The sequence below is a fragment of the Vipera berus genome, assembly GCF_964194415.1.
Source record: "Vipera berus genome assembly, chromosome: 3".
NCBI lineage: Eukaryota > Metazoa > Chordata > Lepidosauria > Squamata > Viperidae > Vipera > Vipera berus.
In genome coordinates, this window is record NC_138204.1 from 67,591,184 (window position 1) to 67,610,179 (window position 18,996).

General features: G+C 39.9%; 1 protein-coding gene across 2 annotated transcripts in view; it reads left to right on the forward strand.

Moving 5' to 3' along the window:
* Positions 1–18,996, forward strand: part of FGGY (FGGY carbohydrate kinase domain containing) — a 164,489-nt gene that overhangs the window by 114,709 nt on the left and 30,784 nt on the right. The window lies entirely within an intron of this gene.

Here is an 18,996-nt window from a genome sequence, read left to right on the forward strand (position 1 = left end):
ATTTCCTGGAGACATAGAAGAGTAAGCACTTATATGTGTTTTTAGTGTAATAATAATTAATAATCAGTATATGCTTGTACTCTGTGGTAGACTCCTAAATTCTTTTTCCTCTGTATCATTCTTCTGACAAAAAGGGAGTAGAACATTGTATATTAAGAACAATTTCCCATAGTCTCTTACATTTGCTTCATGAATACCATCCAGTTTCTTCTGCTTTGGCAGTGGTCTGATCCTCACTTACATAGAAAGAGGTCCCACTGAAAACAGAGGTGAATATATTAATAACTCATGGCAGAGATTTGTTTGTTTGTTGTGGTGCAATTATAATTGCTTTACCAGCTTGACTTTTAAGCAATAATTGGGGGACAGTGGATAAATAGAAACAATAATGGATAGAAACTGTTCCATTCAGGTTCTAAGGAGTCAAAGAGGCTATGTCAAAATTGAACAGCCCTCTCAACAGAGGGGGAGGGATACGACATCATCTATCACCGTTCTACAACACAGTCCTTTCAGCAGTTCCAAGAAGGTTCCACACCCATTTGCACTACTCAGGTGACCCTGAGGACACAGATAAATCTCCCATGGTCTCAATGACTCTTTAGGTAAAGGTAAAGGTTCCCCTGCACATGCGTGCTAGTCGTTTCCAACTCTAGGGGCCGGTGCTCATCTCCGTTTCAAAGCCAAAGTGCCAGCACTTGTCTGAGGATGTCTCCGTGGTCATGTGGCCGGCATGACTAGACGCCAAAGGCGCACGGAACGCTGCTACCTTCCCACCGTAGTGGTCCCTATTTTTCTACTTGCATTTTTACGTGCTTTCGAACTGCTAGGTTGGCAGAAGCTGGGACGAGTAACAGGCACTCACTCTGTTATGCGGTACTCGGGATTTGACCCGCCAAACTACCGACCATTTGATCGACAAGCTCAGTCTCCTAACCCACTGAGCCACTGCGTCCCTTCAATGACTCTTTAAAAGAATGCAAACGATCAACTAGTTGCAAGGAATATAAATCCTTCCATTCCCCCACCATACAGTCAGAGGTGAAGAAGCTTCTTGGATGAGAAGCGAAATGTCTTCAAAGAAAAACAAGAAAGTCCAGTTGCCTCTTGAAAAAAAGAACTGTTTTGGACTTCCGGTGGCTCCGCGGCGACGGAGACAGCCTTCCCGGACTGCCCGCGGCTCAGCTGAGTGTTTTTTCGCCCGAAACAGCGCCGATCAGCTGTTCGGGCGAATTTGAAGCCCCCTCCTCGGGAGAAGAGGAGGGGGTGAGGCCCCAGGTAGGGGTAGAGTTCTCCGGGGCCGCCTGAGCTTGGAGCTTGGGCGGCTGAAGGATTGAACTCCCCCGAAGCCTGGGTTGCTCCCAGCTGGCCGGCGTCTCTGCTCCGGATTTCTTGGAGCAGAGCCAGGCGTCTGCGACCACCCCTGCCTGAAGAAAGGACTATGGATTAAAAGGAGCAGGCAGAGCGGTACAAGAGGAAAAGGTGAAGAGGATTATTTTATTTTACTCTCGAGCTTGATGGATTTTTTAAACTTTAAGTGAAAGTGTGTCACAAGTGAAAGTAAAAGATGGCGGCTAAACCTCCCCCTAAAACTCTTCGGAGTGGTGGATCTTCTCCGGTGCAACAATCATCATTACAGGCGTTGCACCCTCCTGATGTATTGACACCGAAGGACTTACGAGATGCTCTGGATAAACTTTTGGAATCAATTAATCAATCAATGGGTGATAAATTTGCACAGATGGAGGAGAAATTGGAGAAACTGGAGGAGAGAATAGAAGAGAGGATGGAACAGAAGTTCAGCGTGATGAAGGTAGACATTTTGTCTTCAGTGCATAAAGTGGCGGAATGTGTGGATGATTTGGATGAAAAAGTGGATGATTTGACTCAAAAGAATGCCATATTAGAAGCAAAAGTACGGGAGAATGAAGATTTAAGAGATAAAATGGAAAGGGAATTAAGTCTTGCTCAATATTACCAGATGCAGTTTGCTGTTAGAATCAGAGGCTTAAAAGAGAATATTAAGGAAGATTTAAAGCAGCTGATTTCTGAGGCTCTCGAAGTGGTATTGAATCAGCCAGCATCTGAAATAAGAGGAGCTATGGATAAAGTGTTCCGTGTGAATTCATGGATTGCTAGACAGAGAAAGCTGCCTAGAGATGTGGTGGTCTACTTTGCAAAAAGAGAAATTAGAGATGAAGTTATACAAGCTGCCTATGATGCTAAAGTTGTGATTGCTGATCAAGAAGTCTTGGTTTTAAAAGAAATTCCTCCAAAGATTTTAAGGAAAAGGAAAGACTTCACATTTCTTGTGCAAGAGCTCAAGCAACGAGATATAAGGTTCAGATGGGAGATTCCAGATGGGCTGATGTTGATGTATGAAGGCAAAAGGTACCGGCTGATTACTGTGAAGCAAGCGCGTGATTTCTATAATAACGTTTTAAAAGCAACCCCATTAACACTTCTGGAAGCTGCAAAGGGATCTGGAGAGGGAGAACATCAAGAGGTTGAAGTAGAGGAAAACGGTGCTGGAGGAGATCAAGCTATAGCTTCTTTGGATGATCCTAGAGAGCAAAGGGTAACGCGTGCTGCTTTAAAACGAGCAAAGAAAATAAAAGAACAAGACCAGCAAAAGTCTTCGGAATCTTCACAACGTACTCATAGCCAAGCAGTGGGAGGAGCACGGCCTAAAGAAGATAGTCCTATCAAAGCAGTGCTTCAAGAGCTTTGGGAGGATATGCATGGCAACTAAATTTTTGACTTGGAACGTTAATGGACTAAATTCACCACAGAAGAGAAAGAAAGTTTTTCAATATTTAAAACAATTCAAGATAGATGTTATATGTTTGCAAGAAACGCATATTAGGGCTATGGACCAAAAGCTTTTATTGAACTCAAGACTGGGTACGCACTTTGTTGCCTCTGCAATGAATAAGAAAAATGGAGTGGTTGTTTATATTAAAAGTGCCATAACAGCGGACTTAATTGAAGCAGACAAGCATGGAAGATATGTACTGATAGACTTGTTGCTAGAAGGCAAAAAGACGCTTTTAGTTGGACTGTACGCCCCTAATCAACAACAACAACAGGCTGACTTTTTTAGTTTACTTCATACAAAGCTTACCCAGTTGGATTATAAATCTTTTATTTTTATGAGGGACTGGAATGGTGTTTTGGATGTACAGATGGATAAGGCTGGAGCTTTTAAGCGCATTCCAAGTCATGCTAGACTGCCTAAATCTTCTTTTGAAATGAAGGATGACTTGGAATTGCGAGATATTTGGCGTGAGAGACACTTGCAGGAAAAGGATTATACTTTTTATTCTGATAGACATCAATCTTTTTCGAGGATTGATTTTATTTTGGTGACTAATGACTTTTTTTGAGGACTAAAAAGGTGAAGATTTGTGCAAGAACTATCTCTGATCATAGTCCAGTTTGGTTAGAGATTGATAAGGAGAAAAGAGACAGGCGCTCGTGGCGCGTAAATGAGAATTTGTTTAGAAATCAGAGAAATGTGGAAGAATGTAAACAGCGGATGAAGGATTTTTTTGAAACTAATATGAACAAAGGTACCTCTATGGATATGGTGTGGGATGCTAGCAAGGCCTACATGAGAGGGGTGTTGATATATATGAATAATAAACATAGACGTGCTGTGGAAGCTAGGAGGAAAGAACTGGAGAATGAAATAAAGGAAAAAGAAAAGGCTTTGATTTTGAACTCAGAGGATGTGAAAACTAAGGAGGCTATTAAATTGTTAAGAGGACAATTTGATAAATTAATGGCTGACCAAGTGGCAACCAATTTGCGGTTTGCCAGGCATAATACTTTTTGCAACGCTAATAAACCAGGTAGATGGTTAGCTTATAGATTGAGGGAAAAACAAAGGGCTTCTAATATAGACAAGATTGAGCATAAAGGAAGGGTTGTGTTTCAACAGGACCTTATCAAGGACGCTTTTGTGGATTTTTATTCTAAATTATATGCTAAGGAGAAAATTAATGAAAAAGACATTGATATATATTTGGAAAATGCTAGCATCCCGGTTCTTACGCAAGTACAAAAAGAAGGGATTAATCAATTGATTACAGAAGAAGAAATTGTTACAGCAATTAAGGAATTGAAGGTGGATAAAGCACCAGGTACGGATGGTTTGACTGCGGCCTATTACAAAAATCTACAAATAGAGATGATAAAACCGTTAAAGGAACTGTTCCAGACAATCCAGAGGGGGGGGAAAGGTGCCACCGTCTTGGAGAACAGCTTTTATTTCCTTGATTCCGAAGGAAGACCAAGATGCTACTCAAGTTAAAAATTATAGACCGATATCGCTTTTAAATACAGATTACAAGATATTTGCTAAGGTTTTGGCTAATAGATTGATGAGGGTTCTGCAACAGGTGATTCATGGGGACCAAACGGGGTTTATTAGTGGTAGGCAAATGAAAAATAATGTGAGGCATATAGTTGATGTGTTAGAGTTTTTGGAAAGGAACAACCAGATCTCTGCGGCGCTAATTTTCTTAGATGCTGAAAAAGCTTTTGATCAATTGAATTGGCAATTTTTGTTGAAAGTTTTAGACAAAATGGATTTTGGGGAAATTTTTTTGCAACCGATTAGGGCATTATATCAAAAACAAACTGCCCGAATTATAGTTAATAATAGCTTGACAGAAGCATGTAATATTGAGAAGGGCACAAGGCAAGGCTGTCCGTTATCGCCCTTGTTATTTGTGTTAACATTAGAGATATTATTGGTTAAAATACGGAATTCGGAAAAAATTAAGGGGATACAAATTAGAGATCAGGATTATAGATTGAGAGCATTCGCAGATGATCTGGTTGTTACAGTGACCCAGCCAGAGAACTCTGTTGTGGACCTGATGGAGATAATAACACAATATGGGAAGGTTTCTGGATTTAAAGTTAATACACAGAAAACCAAAATTTTGGTCAGAAATATGACAGTTTCGCAAAAGGCTCTTTTAGAAGGACTAACTGGATTTGAGATTGTTAAAAGGGTTAAATATTTGGGGGTGTTTTTGTCGCCCTCTAATACAAAGTTATATAAAAATAATTATGAAAAACTATGGGGGAAAATTCAAAAAGAATTGGAGAATTGGGAAAAATTGCAATTGTCTTTGTTGGGACGGATTGCAGCAGTGAAAATGAATGTCCTGCCTAAATTTTTATTTCTATTTCAAATGATACCGATTCTTAAGAAAGATTCTAATTTGGAGGAATGGCAGCGAGGTATCAATAAATTTGTGTGGGCAGGGAAAAAGCCACGAGTTAAACTTAAGATTATGCAGGATACTCGTGAGAGAGGTGGGCTTAAAATGCCCAATCTTAAACTATATTATGAAGCTGCTGCATTAGTAGGAATAAGTGATTGGATTAATTTGACACAGAAGAGATTATTAAATCTTGAGGGCCATGATTTGTTGTTTGGCTGGCATGCATATTTGTTGTATGACAAGAAGGTAGACAATGTGTTTAGAGTGCATATTTTAAGACAGGCATTGCTGAGAGTTTGGAAGAAGTACAGACATAAGCTAGATTGCAAGATACCACTGTGGGCAATTCCAAAACACGCAATAGAAAATATACATGCTGGTTTCAAACATGATGTGACTACGTACAAGGAGATCCTAAGTTTGGAAAGAAATGTATGGTGTTTGAAATCATATAGTCTCTTGCGAGAAGAGAAGGTTGTTCAAAACTGGTTCCAATATACTCAGTTACGGGCCAGGTGGAAAGAAGATCAGAAAAATGGTTTTACAATGACTGATGAAAATTTGATAAAGCAAATTAGAAATCAGGGACCGGCACATATTAAACGGATATATCTTGCATTGATAGAGATTGATTCAGAAACAGAACTTGTTAAGGATTGTATGATAAAATGGGCCCAAAACATCCAGGAAGTTATTACAATGGACACGTGGGAAAAGATTTGGGTGAGGAACGTAAAATTTACACAAGCTCAAAATTTAAGAGAAAACTTTTACAAAATGTTTTATAGATGGCATTTAGATCCCAAAAAGCTCGCAAGTATGTATCCGAATTATCAGCCTAAATGTTGGAGGTGCGGTGATGAAGATGCAACATATTTTCATATATGGTGGACATGTAAAAAGGTTAAGGCCTTTTGGATAAAAGTTTGGTGGAACATGCAGAAGATTTTTAAACAGAGGATAAAGTTTTGTCCGCAACTTTTTTTGTTGGGAATAATTACAGATGCTACAGTTGTGGACACTAAGTTGATGTTGAATTTAATTACGGCAGCAAGACTCTTGATAGGTCAGTATTGGAAGAAAGAGGAATTGCCGTCTATAGAAGAGTGGACTTTAAAGGTTTCCGACCTGGCAGAGATGGCGAAGATTTCGGCCTATTTGAAAGATCACTCGCAAGAACGCTATATTATGGAATGGAGAAAATGGATTGAGTTTATCCAGAATAAGTATAGGGTTAAGAAGTTTTATGTAGCATTTGAATAAGTCTTCTTTCTTTTTTCTTCTTTTTTTTTCTTTGTTTTTTTTTTATATATATATTTAATATTACTAAGGTTTGTTTTATCCTATATAAGCTAGAGAGTGATGGATTTTAGAGCTTATAGTTGTTAGTATATGATTGTTTAGGATTGGTTTTTTTATATATACCTTGTATTTAGCTCTGGGAAGTCGGGGGGGAGGGGGGGAGGGGGGAGAGGTAGGGGGGGAGGGTGAAGGGAGGGGGAGGGGGGGGGTTTAAAGAAAAATTGTATGTTAAAACTTTTCAATAAAAAAAAAGAACTGTTTTGCTACTAAAACGATATTTTTCTGGCTGTATGTTACAAGGAAAAATGGAGGGTGAATTTTAAAAACATATAGTAGAGGTGAATCATTTTCAGTCTGAAAAGCGTAACAGAGGCACAGTTCCTACTTTAACAATGCAGTTGGGTCATATGAGTCAAATGCATAGCATTTAAATGGAAATATGTATGGGGAGGGGAATCGGACCCTTACTTGGCAATCTCCCAGTTTTATCATTCACCATAACTATTTTAGACAGAGTTTATACACTTGAGGGCATGATTATTATGGATTTATAAAAGCCAGGTTTTTTTTCTACTGTACATTAATCAGAACAATTGCCTTATGGAAGCTAATGGTAGCTTTCTATGCAATTTGACTTGGAGTCATCTTTGCTAATTAAAGTGGCAAAGACCTACATACAGGAAATAGGAAATATTGCTCCCAATTTTTTTTAGAAAGGGTGAAATATCTGAAGTACAGAATTACATTAAATGACAATTCTATATTAATAAGATGATTATGGCTTGGTAACATCCTTCCTCAAACCTGCAATAATAAATCTTTTCCTCGTCGTGAACCACTTATGCTCTTCTGTTAAGCTATTATAATTTAAAATAGTTAATAATAGTTTTCTCCTGTGAAAGGATGCTCAGTGACAGTGGCGGTTTGGCTTTTATATTTAAGCAAGCAAACGGATCATCCTTTAAATTTCAGTTTATGAGCTGTGCAGTACATACAGTAGGTTGTAAATGCAGAGTTTCTCTGACAGCTGGTAAATGAACAGACTTTTTGCCCTTCTGTGGTTGTTTCCAGCTTTTCCAGGAAATGATAGTCACTCAAACTTATCCAGTACAGGTGGTCTTCAACTTATGACCACAATGGAACCAAATATTTCTGTTGCTCAGCGTGACGGTTGTTAAGTGAGTTCTGCCCATTTAAAAACATTTCTTGCCATAGTTGTTAAGTGTGAACCACTGCAGTTTTTTATTTTTATTTTTTATTTTTATTACATTTATATCCCGCCCTTCTCCGAAGACTCAGGGAGGCTTACAAGCTTAGCAGTAGCCTTCATTCTATGTATATGCCTGCTTGTTAGGGCTTTCACACACACACACCCAAGTGGCATTATTACAAAGTCAGCTTATTGCCCCCAACAATCTGGGTCCTCAGTGAATCTGGTTTTCCCATTGACTTTGCTTGCCCGAAAGTTGCAAAAAGTGATCACATGAACCCAGGATACTGCAGCCTTTATATATACATGCCAGTTGCCAAGCATCCAAATTTTGATCACATGCCTATGGGGGTGATATAACGATCATTAGTGTGAGAAAATGGCCATAAGTCACTTTTCCAGTGCTAGTGTAACTTTGAAAAGTCACTAAACAAATGGTTGTAAGTCGAGGACTACCTGTATTGGGACTTCCATGTAAATGTGAAAATAGCACATTCCCCCCCCCCAGTTATATTCACTTTCTAATTTTTGACTACACATAGGTAGTCCTTGGATTACAACCACTTGTTGAAAGTTAGGATGGCATTGAACGAATGGTACTTACAACCTGTCCCTGAAGTTCTAAGTGTCACATCCCCCCCATCCCCCGTGTCAAGTGATCATAGTTCGTGCACTTGGCAACCAGCTAGCACTTACGATGGTTGCAGTGGCCCACAATGATGTGGTCACCATTTGCGACCTTCCCTGCTGGCTTCCCCCTAGCAAAGACAATGGGGAAGCTGGCAGCAAAGTTTGCAAGTCGCTCCCTTAAATCGCTTTCGCCACTGTTTCTCCTGGGGAACCCCATTACAGAACATGAGATCTTGTGCTACATACAAGATCTGCCTGCCAACACTCCATGCCATGCCCACCCACCCGTGGCACTTCCCTGCCGCCCAGGCCCTATTGGCCTGTCCACACTCTCTGGTGCCCCATGTGGCCCTTGCTAGCCCACTTGCACTCCCTACCACCCACCTGTGGCCCTCACCAATGTGCCTGCAGTCCCTGTCAGCCAACCCATGCTCCATAGTGCCTGACCATGGCATCTCCCCCACTCCCCAGCACCCCCTGCGCACCCATCCATGCTGCTGCTTGGGATTCCTGCCTCTTCCCACCTAATGTCCCACACAGTTCCAGGGATTTGCAATGGTAACTGGGACTGCCGGGATTACTGTCGCTAAGCGATGCAGCCGTGTGACATTGGACTTCATGGCCACATTATTTAGCAATGGAAATTCCAGCCCTAATTGCTGTCATAACCTAAGGACTACCTTTGGTGATAAACAATTTGTGCTAGATTGATGAGGCATATCAATATCCTGGGATCATTTCTTTAGCTATTGGGAAAATCTTGCTTTGAATTGCTAAACACCCCTGCTGTGAGGCTCTTCTCCAGGTACAATGTGGTTGCTATGGTGAACCATTGCTAGTCACAGAACACCAGAACATCGGAAAGCAAAGTGATGACTAGGTGAGTTAATCTAGCCCCTCCATCGATATTAACCTTTCTTTATCTTTCTGATTGACTTTGTTTTCCTCTTAGAAGACGATCAATTCTACAACAATGCACTAGGATGTACTGTAGTTCCTTACTCTGTTTTTCTAAGAACACCTACAGGGACCTTGCGGAAACAACAGATTTTCTTGGATGTAAAGATAATTCTGGAAGCTAGTGTTTTGTATGAAGTGTTTTAATACATTTAAAGAGGGCTGGGATTCTGGTGGGCACCAAGGAAGATATCTGTAGTCTCCTTGAAGTTTGTGGTTTCTTATGTGGTACAGCCAATGTATATAGGATTTTAGGATAGGGGTAGGATTGGGAGACTTAAGTTTGATCATCCTCAGTTATGGAAATTCAGTGTGTGACTTTGGGCCCATTGCTGTCTCTCTCCACATTGTGATAAAATGAAACAAGCAACTTTGAACTTCTGAAGAAAAAGCAGGATACAAAACTATTTATTTTATTTTATTTTATTAGATTTATATACTGCCCTTTCCCGAAGGACTCAGGGCGGTTTACAGGGTATTTAAAAACCAAACCAATACAAAATACAAAAGTTTAAAAACAATTTAAAAAGATTAAATTATCCCTAAAAATAAAAACCCCAGTTAAAAATTCTCAGCCTGGGCCGGAGAGCTCGAAGAGCCAGGTCTTCAGGTCCCGGTGGAATGAACGAAGGTCAGGGGCAGTCCTAAGCTCCACAGGCAGCTGGTTCCAGAGGGCAGGCGCACCCACAGAGAAGGCCCTCCCCCTGGGTGTTATCCTCCGGCAATCTTTTACCGCTGGCACCCTGAGAAGGCCCTCCCTGTGTGAGCGCACTGGACGAAGGGAACTTGATGCTGGCAGCAGGTGTTCCCTCAAATATCCCAGACCCAAGCCATTCAGGGCTTTATAGGTCATCACCAGCACCTTGAAACTGGTATGTTGAGACAGGCATTCACTGGGAATACTAGCTTTATGTCTTAGAGCAGTGATGGCAAACCTTTTAGAGATCGAGTGCCCAAACTGCAACCCAAAACCCACTTATGTATTGTCAGGTGCCGGGTGGGCGTGGCCCATTGGGTAGGCATGGCCCATTGGGTAGGCATGGCTGATTGGGTAGGCGTGGCTGCGGTGGTAACGGCAGACTGGGTGGCACTAAAAAGTTCAATCAATCAATTCCAACTTTGCGAGAAGTTGAAATTGATTGATTGAACCTTTATTTTTTTTTTTGCACACGGTGGCGGAGGCCTAAAGTGAAAAGGTTTTATAAAACCCATCTGAAGGCCTAGGACTGGGGTGGCGGCACGCCTGCCCACAAAGAGGGCTCTGCGTGCCACCTGTGGCATGCGTGCCATAGGTTTGCCACCACGGTCTTAGGAGTGTTTGCAGACCCAGCCGATTATAGTTTGTTCAACAAACTAAGATATGTTTGAATCTAATCACCTGGGCAATAAAGGCCTAGAAATTGTTCTCTACTGTAATGTGAAGCGTTCATTGTCTCCTCCAGAGTCTAGTAGTTGCAGAAATCCAAACTAGAATTTAAGCATAATCAAGACATACAAATTCCATCTATAGTTTTCCAATGTAAACAATTCTGTTTTTGTCTAGCCATTTGTACTGATTATTATTATTTTTTTGGCTTGGTTGCGTACCTTTAAGGAGGATGAAGATATAAATGCTTTATGCTAATAACTGGAAAGATCACATTTAGAAACTAAATTAACTCGTCTCATTTAAATTAATCCAAGCCTCCTTCATTCATCTCATAAAAAATCTAAAAAAAAATCTCTTATATAATCTAGGAAGAAATACTAATTAGTTGGTGTAATCATCTTGTGTAAACATAGTATTGAAAAGGAAAAGCTAACGAATCATTTTGTTGGCTGGCTGTTAATGCATTTTCTAAATAGCTCTTGATACATTTTATTTTCTATTCCTTTAATCATGGAATTGTTACTGAGCAGAAGGAAGAGCTGAAGTTTTGAAAGTTCACACTGGCAGGCAGAACTAGCTTAAGATGTTCTAATTGTCTTGTTTCATTTGTTGCCAAAAGAATTGTGTTATGCTTATACTTACAATGTCATCCTATAATTTAGAGCAGAGTTTAGGAAAGACCATCTTGAATAAAAAAGCTACTTTTTTATGAAAGGGAGTTTTTGTTTTGAGTTCAGAAATTGTGCTTGTTATCTTCAGAACAAAGAGGAAAATGAATATATTCTTTTGCATGCCACGAAGAAGAATACAGGTACTCCTTGACTTGCAACATTTAATGTAGTGACCGTTTGAAGTTTCAACCGCACTGAAAAAGCGACATGAACATTTTTCACATGACCACTGTAGCGTCTCCATGGCCACATGATCAGAGTTCAGACGCTTGGCAACTGACTCATATTTATGACGGTTGCAGTGACCCGGGGGTCATGTGATCCCCTTTTGTGACCTTCTGACAAAGAAGTCGATGGGGAAGCCAGATTCACTTAACAACTGTGTTACTAACTTAACAACTGCAGTGATTCACTTAACAAATGTGGCAAGAAAAGTCATAAAATGGGGCAAAACTCACTTATCAAATGTCTCACTTAGTAAGAGAAATTTTGGGGCCAGTTGTGGTCACATACTTCTCTGTATTAGCCTGGGCAAATACTCAGGCAAGGCAGGGCAGGGCAAAACCTTCACATTTCCTAACTCTTCACCCAAGCCTGCTATGTATAAGCAGAACCAAAATCCATCCAATATATTTATCCAGGTTTCTAGATATATAAATATATCCAGGAGAGGCGGGTGGGGTGGAAAGAAAACCTTGTCTAGACATGCCCAACAAGTTTGCCTTAATCCCATCTTTGTGGACAAAAAACCTTTTGTCTCAAGGTAGGTTAATATTAGGCAAGTCCTAGCTTCCTGTCCTGTATAATCTCCCCACTGATTTCATCCTTTTTTTTTCTTCCCCTTTTGCTTTCCCCCAGAGAGAAAATCCAAATCCTTTTCTTTCTCAAATTTTGACTTTTCTATGTGAAGTCCTTCTTCTGTCCTAAACTCAGTCTGAAAACACAAGCAAGGCTCAGGAAACGTTCATTCCAGAGAGAAACTGGCTGGAAAGTTGCAATTCGCAATCACGTGATTCCCCAGGGTGTTGCAACCACTGTAAATACATGCCAACTGTTTATGTTAGTTTATTATTGTTTAGTTTAACAACGACATTAGTATACAGCTGCATACTAGGTATTATGCAAGCTGAAATGCTAGCCCATCCATCCAGAGTCTAGATTACATTAGTTTAATTTACTTATTTTTGATTTTTTTTGCCATTCTCTAATTTTAAAGCAAGGTCTTTTCAGAATTTGGCAATTTATATCATCACTTAAATATGGCATCCAGAAGCTGAATAGCTAGAGTATAGATATACACATTCTAGTCATATGCACTTTTATTTAAAAATTAGTCTCATTGTTGAAGTGAAACAGCTTCAAAAGTGTGTCCGTTTTCAACCAAAATTGTATATCTGATTTTAAGCAGCCTATAATCTGAAATTTAGGCATACAGGGAAGAGGCAAGGGACATATATTTTGAAACTGTTTGCAAAGTTCACATAAAGGAAGACTCAGCAGAAATTTTCTTCCTAAGTCATACCTTTAAATATGAATAAAGACTTCAAATTATGCCCTTACATACATTCCTGAAGTAACATAATCATCTTGTACAGAACCTATGGGAAGCAGATGTACACATTGCATGTTTACTAAAAGAAATACATATGTGACATTACGGCAGTGATGGAAAATTAACTTTGTGACCAGCACCCACGTTTATGATCTTTGAATGTATGTAAAGTGAAGGAAAGCTGAAATAAGATTGTAAGCACAGTTGCGGTTTCACTTAGTGACCACTTTGCTTGTAATGACCAAATTACTGGTTCCAGTTGTGGTCAAAAAGGAGGATTGCCTGTATTAATTTTAGGAAACTCTGGTACAAAATACTAGTGTTAGCTTCAGCAGTGGCGAGAACTATCCTTAATTCCAATTAAAATACTGGAAATGAGGTTTTGGAATTAAACTATTCAGTTATCCTATTTACAGATACTATAAATTATTTGCAGATGGAGATATGCAGATCGCTGTTATTAAAAAGTATATAAATTTAAATCATTGTAGTTGAATTAAAATGTCAGTAATTCTATCAAAACGTATCCAAAGGAGATATTTTAATATTTTGGGCACACCAAAAAATATCATTAATAGTTTAGATTAGAAGAGATAGTGAAAGCGCAGAGCAATATTGAAAGAAATAAAAATTTGTTCTGGAAGTGGATGAAGAGAACTAAAGGAAGTGCCTCCGCAAAGTGAATGTAATTAAACATAAAAATGATGAAATGATTTGGGATAGAGCTAAAGGGAATGGAAACTCAAAAGACTGCAATATGTCAAGGAATTTGTACTGTGATATGTCAAAGAATAAAACTGAAACAAATGCTATTAATGCTAAGGTCCAAGGGGAAAATATGTTAAAAAGGAAGTCATAAATGCTGGGAGAATGTTGAAAAATGATACATCTGCAGGTGTAGAATGCATAATGAGAAATTGTCAAAATATGGACATGGCTTGCTTATGAAGTGGCTGTGTGACTTGTTTAACGTGTGTGGGAAGAGCACGTCTGTCCCTGATGTTTGGAAGAATGCTGTTATTGTTCTCTAATATGAAAGGGGATTAGCTTGTTAAGTGTGTCTGGGAAGGTGTTTTGGCAAAGTTCTGACTGAAGGGTACAAGTGGTGACAATAAGCAGAATTTGTGAACAGCACTGCATTTTTACGTTAGGCAAGGGCCATGCACAACAGTTGTTGTTGTTGTTTTTCTGCTCAGGAAATCATTGAGAAATGTACGAATGTGAGAAAGAAAGTTTTATTGCACATTTGTTTATTTAAGGAAGTATGTGAGAAAGTGAACAGGCTTTAATTACTGGACATTTTGCATAACTATGGAGCTGAAGTTTGTTTGCTAGATGTGATCAGGGTGGTATATATTTACTCACAAGTAAATTATGTGTGAGAATAAATGGAATACTTAGTGAGTGAGGTAAGTAGGGAGCAGGGAGGCAAGGCAAGGGTATGGAATGTCCCATTAGTCGTTCACTGTAAGTAAAAGGTAAAGTTTCCCCCGCACATGTGTGCTAGTTGTTTCCGACTCTAGGGGCCAGTGCTCATCTCCGTTTCAAAGCCGAAGAGCCAGCGCTTGTCCGAGGACGTCTCCGTGGTCATGTGGCCGGCATGACTAGACGCCAAAGGCGCACGGAACGCTGTTACCTTCCCACCGTAGTGGTCCCTATTTTTCTACTTGCATTTTTACGTGCTTTCGAACTGCTAGGTTGGCAGAAGCTGGGACGAGTAACAGGCGCTCACTCTGTTATGCGGCACTCGGGATTTGACCCGCCAAACTGCCGACCTTGTGATCGACAAGCTCAGCATCTTAACCCACTGAGCCACTGCGTCCCTTTCACTGTATTTACAAATAAATATATTTGAAATACTAGTGGCATTAGAGAAGTGTTGGTTAGTGATCGCATATGCAGATAGAATCATAGGGCTGGAAGGAAACTTGAAGGTCTTCTAGTTCAATTCCTGCCCAAGGCAGCAGTCCTTATACCATGCTGGACAATAGGTTGTCCAAACTTTCCTTGAAAACCTCCAGGAGTGGAGTACCCACAACTCTAGAAGGCAAGCAATCTTTCTCCTGTCGGGAAATTCCTCCTTCTGCCCAGGTTGAATCTCCTCTGAACAGTTTCTACCCATTGCTTTTTGTCCTGCTTTCAGGTGCTATTGAGAATAAATCAACCTCCTCTTTCCTGTCATAGCTTTTCAGGTATTGGAAGACAGCTATCAGGTGTCCCCTAAGCCTTCTCTTACTTAGGCTAAACATACCTATTTCCCTTAGCCATTCATCATAGAATTTAGCCTCCAGACCCCTTATCACCTTTGTTTTCTCTGCACTCTTTCTAGGATCTCAGCATCTTTTTTGTATAGTGATGACCAGAACTGGCTGTAGTATTCCAAATGTGGCTTCACTAGTGCAATATACAGCAGTACTAGTGATCTTGATGCTTTTTATGTAGCTGAGTCTGTTTTATTCCTTGAGAAAACCAAATTATTTGCTTCTCATGTAAAATAGATTATATGATGCAGTGAGGAATTTGGATCTGAAAATCAGATCAAACAAGACCTACAGTAGCTGTCTGACACAAATACAGTGGAATAAACAGTTGTAACTTAGATATGAGTGGTGAAAAAGTAGAGCACATTTGTCAGTTTGTGTGCCTTGGTACACTGTTCACTAATGATAGGGAAATGGAGAATATTTGTTGAAACAATCAGAGTTTTCTATAAGAGCTTATCTCTGCCTACCTACTTTGGTATTTGAAAATATATGTATATCAGGAGAAGCATACGAGTTCAGTGCAGGTAAAATGGGTATTTAAAAGAGGGTTGTTTTCAAGGGTGAATGTCTGCTCAATGCATGTGAACTGAATACAAAAATGAGTGATCAGTATGAGTAAACTCTTAAGATTTTACAGGGAGAATTAATGAAGATTAAATCAGAGTATTTGTTTATATGCATATATGAAAAGTCATATATGCATGATTCAAGGAGGTTTATATTAATATAAGGTAAAGGTTCCCTCGCACATGCGTGCTAGTCGTTTCCAACTCTAGGGGCCGGTGCTCATCTCCGTTTCAAAGCCGAAGAGCCAGCGTTTGTCCAAGGACGTCTCCGTGGTCATGTGGCCGGCATGACTAGATGCCAAAACAAAGGCGCACGGAACACTGTTACCTTCCCACCGTAGTGGTCCCTATTTTTCTACTTGCATTTTTAACGTGCTTTTGAACTGCTAGGTTGGCAGAAGCTGGGATGAGTAACAGGCGCTCACTTTGCTACGCGGCACTCGGGATTCAACCCGTCAAACTGCTGACCTTCTGATCGACAAGCTCAGCGTCCTAACCCACTGAGCCACTGCGTCCCTTTATATTAATATAGTAAAGTATAAATAAAAAAACTTAAGTTAAATGCATGAAAGAAGAATGAGTCAAGATGAAGAGAAAGAATCAGGTTTGGAATTGGTAAGATCCTCATAAAGACAGTCTGAATTTCAAGTGGTAGAGTATGAAGCAGTATATGGATGTGGTGGAAACAAGAATGGTTTGCAAGAGGGAAATGGAAAATGATTTTCTGCAAACAAGATTTACTTGTTTCTTCTCTCATACCTCTAATTTCTTTGGCACATTATTTTTTACAATTTATATAACACTGCTGACTCTAAAAGAGTAATGGGTATGTTATGTACAAACAGTTATTTATATTAAAATAATTACCTTGGCTTTGTTTAGTTTTCCTGAAGCACACTGGGAAGACAGTGGTTCTTGTTTTTAAGCTATTCAAAACCTGCATAATATTTTGTATGCAGACCAGATTCTCTAGGCAGACGTAATTCCTTTCCAATCTGTTACAATTAAAGCCATTTTTTGAATTTCTAGAAGAATTGTGCAATTATAAAAGCCTAAGGTAGAGCAAGATAACCTTTAATAGCTCCTCCAAATTTATCGTCTCCTTTTCCCAGAGCATGTCTTCCTTAATTATGTGTGCTGCATTGAAGGCAAATGGAAAAGCATGGTCGCCCTTCCCTCCAGCTAAGTTGAAGAAAAACTTCAAGACATGTGCTTGGGAGTTGGAAACTCAATCCGCTGCGATAACTCCCCATCTTGGATCTGAACTCTTGCTGTGCCAGTGTGGGAGATCAGAGCGTTCTGTAAGGAAACGCATGTAGTCACTGTGCTCACTGTCTGAAATGCCTAGGATTATTTTTTAATGACTTTTTTCAAAGGACACGAGAGTTATTGCATCTGACGATTGGATGACAACCGTCTGAACCACTAGGTCATTCTTCAGCAAGCTAACTTCATGAAGGCGATTGCTGCCTTGTATGTTTCTGTCCTTTATTACAAATGAGGGCTCCAAGATTAGCCAGATAGTATCCTTTACGGACCTAGCAGTTCGAAAGCACGTAAAAAATGCAAGTAGAAAAATAGGGACCACTACGGTGGGAAGGTAACAGCGTTCCGTGCGCCTTTGGCGTATAGTCATGCCGGCCACATGACCACGGAGACGTCCTCGGACAAGCGCTGGCTCTTCGGCTTTGAAACGGAGATGAGCACCGGCTCCTAGAGTCGGAAACGACTAGCACGCATGTGGGGGGGAACCTTTACCTTTACTATCCTTTACGGAAGACTATCTCATACTAAACTGATCAGTCAAACAAACAGTATTGAAACAGTATGAAAACACTGCTAGTTTCCACAGGACCTTTAAAGTAGATCCATTACAATGCTTTGAATTCATAATGCAGCCTGGGCGGGGGTGTAACAAAAAGCTTCTCTGGCCAGTAGTTGGTTCTCTGGTGAAGAGTGATAAATTTGGCAGTTTCATTTTCTCCCAAACTTATTCATTCTTTCTGAATAAATTGCACTGTTTGATCAATCTTTTTTTTTAAAAAAAATAAGATCTTACTCATCTCTATTGGGAATAATATAATGAGAGTGTTTTTTCCCCAAACTGACTACTTTGTAAGTGTTAAAGCTGAGAATATTGCCCAAAAAAACACTTCTTCAGTATCGCAGGCATGATACAGATTCGGATAAAGCATTTCAATTAACCTACGGTACAAATCCTCTCCCTGAATGATGAATCTGCCAGTTTGCTTCTCCCATGCTTGTCAGAATTTGCTATGAGAAAGCAATGATTGGAGATACATTTGAAAATGATTGCAGAAGCTGCATATGCAATAAAAAGGAACTGGAAAGAAGAAAAATCACTCTTGCTATTAGCTGGCTAAGATAGCCAGATGCCTCTATTGTTTCAGTATGAGACCTAAGTTATCTAAGATCTGACCAATTTTCTCCCTCTTTCTCTACATTTGCTATAGAAAGTAAAAACTAATCTGAGAATTGGGCTCCAGCATTTTCACATTTTACTCCCTTAGTTTGGGTAGGTTTATTCAAAACTAAATCCTGGTTTAATTGGATTTAAGTTGAATCAGTAATAAAGCCCTTACACGCATTTGAGATCTTTAATTTGCTTTTCCAGTGTTATAACAATTCTATGTCACAGATCCATTCTTTGAATAGAATAGAGCTGGAAGGGACCTTGGAGGTTTTCTTGTCCGCCCCCCCTGCTCGAGCAGGAGAACCTATACCAGGGGTAGGCAACCTCGGCTCTTTTATGACTATGGCTATGCTGACTCAGGAATTCTGGGAGTTGAAGTCCGTGAGTCATAAAAGAGCCGAGGTTGCCTACCCCTGACCTATACCATCTCAGACAAGTGACTGTCAATTCTCTTCTTAAAAATCTCCAGTGATGGAGCGCCCACGATTTCTGTTCCAGTGGTTAATTGCCCTCACTGTTAGGAAGTTTCTCCTTAATTCCAGATTGCTTCTCTCTTTGGTCAGTTTCCAGCCCTTGTTTCTTGTCCTGTCCTCTGGTGCTTTGGAGAATGGTTTGATTTAATCCCTATAAAATACTGTACCTGTACTGCAATTTTATGAGGGATGATACATTTCTTAAAAAAATACTACTTGTCCAAGTGATTTTCATTCATCGGCAGAAAATAACTTACAGTCTTTCTGCTAACTTCTCATAGATTAGGTTTCAAGAGAAGTGAGGAAGGAAAGATGAGCTGAACGTTGC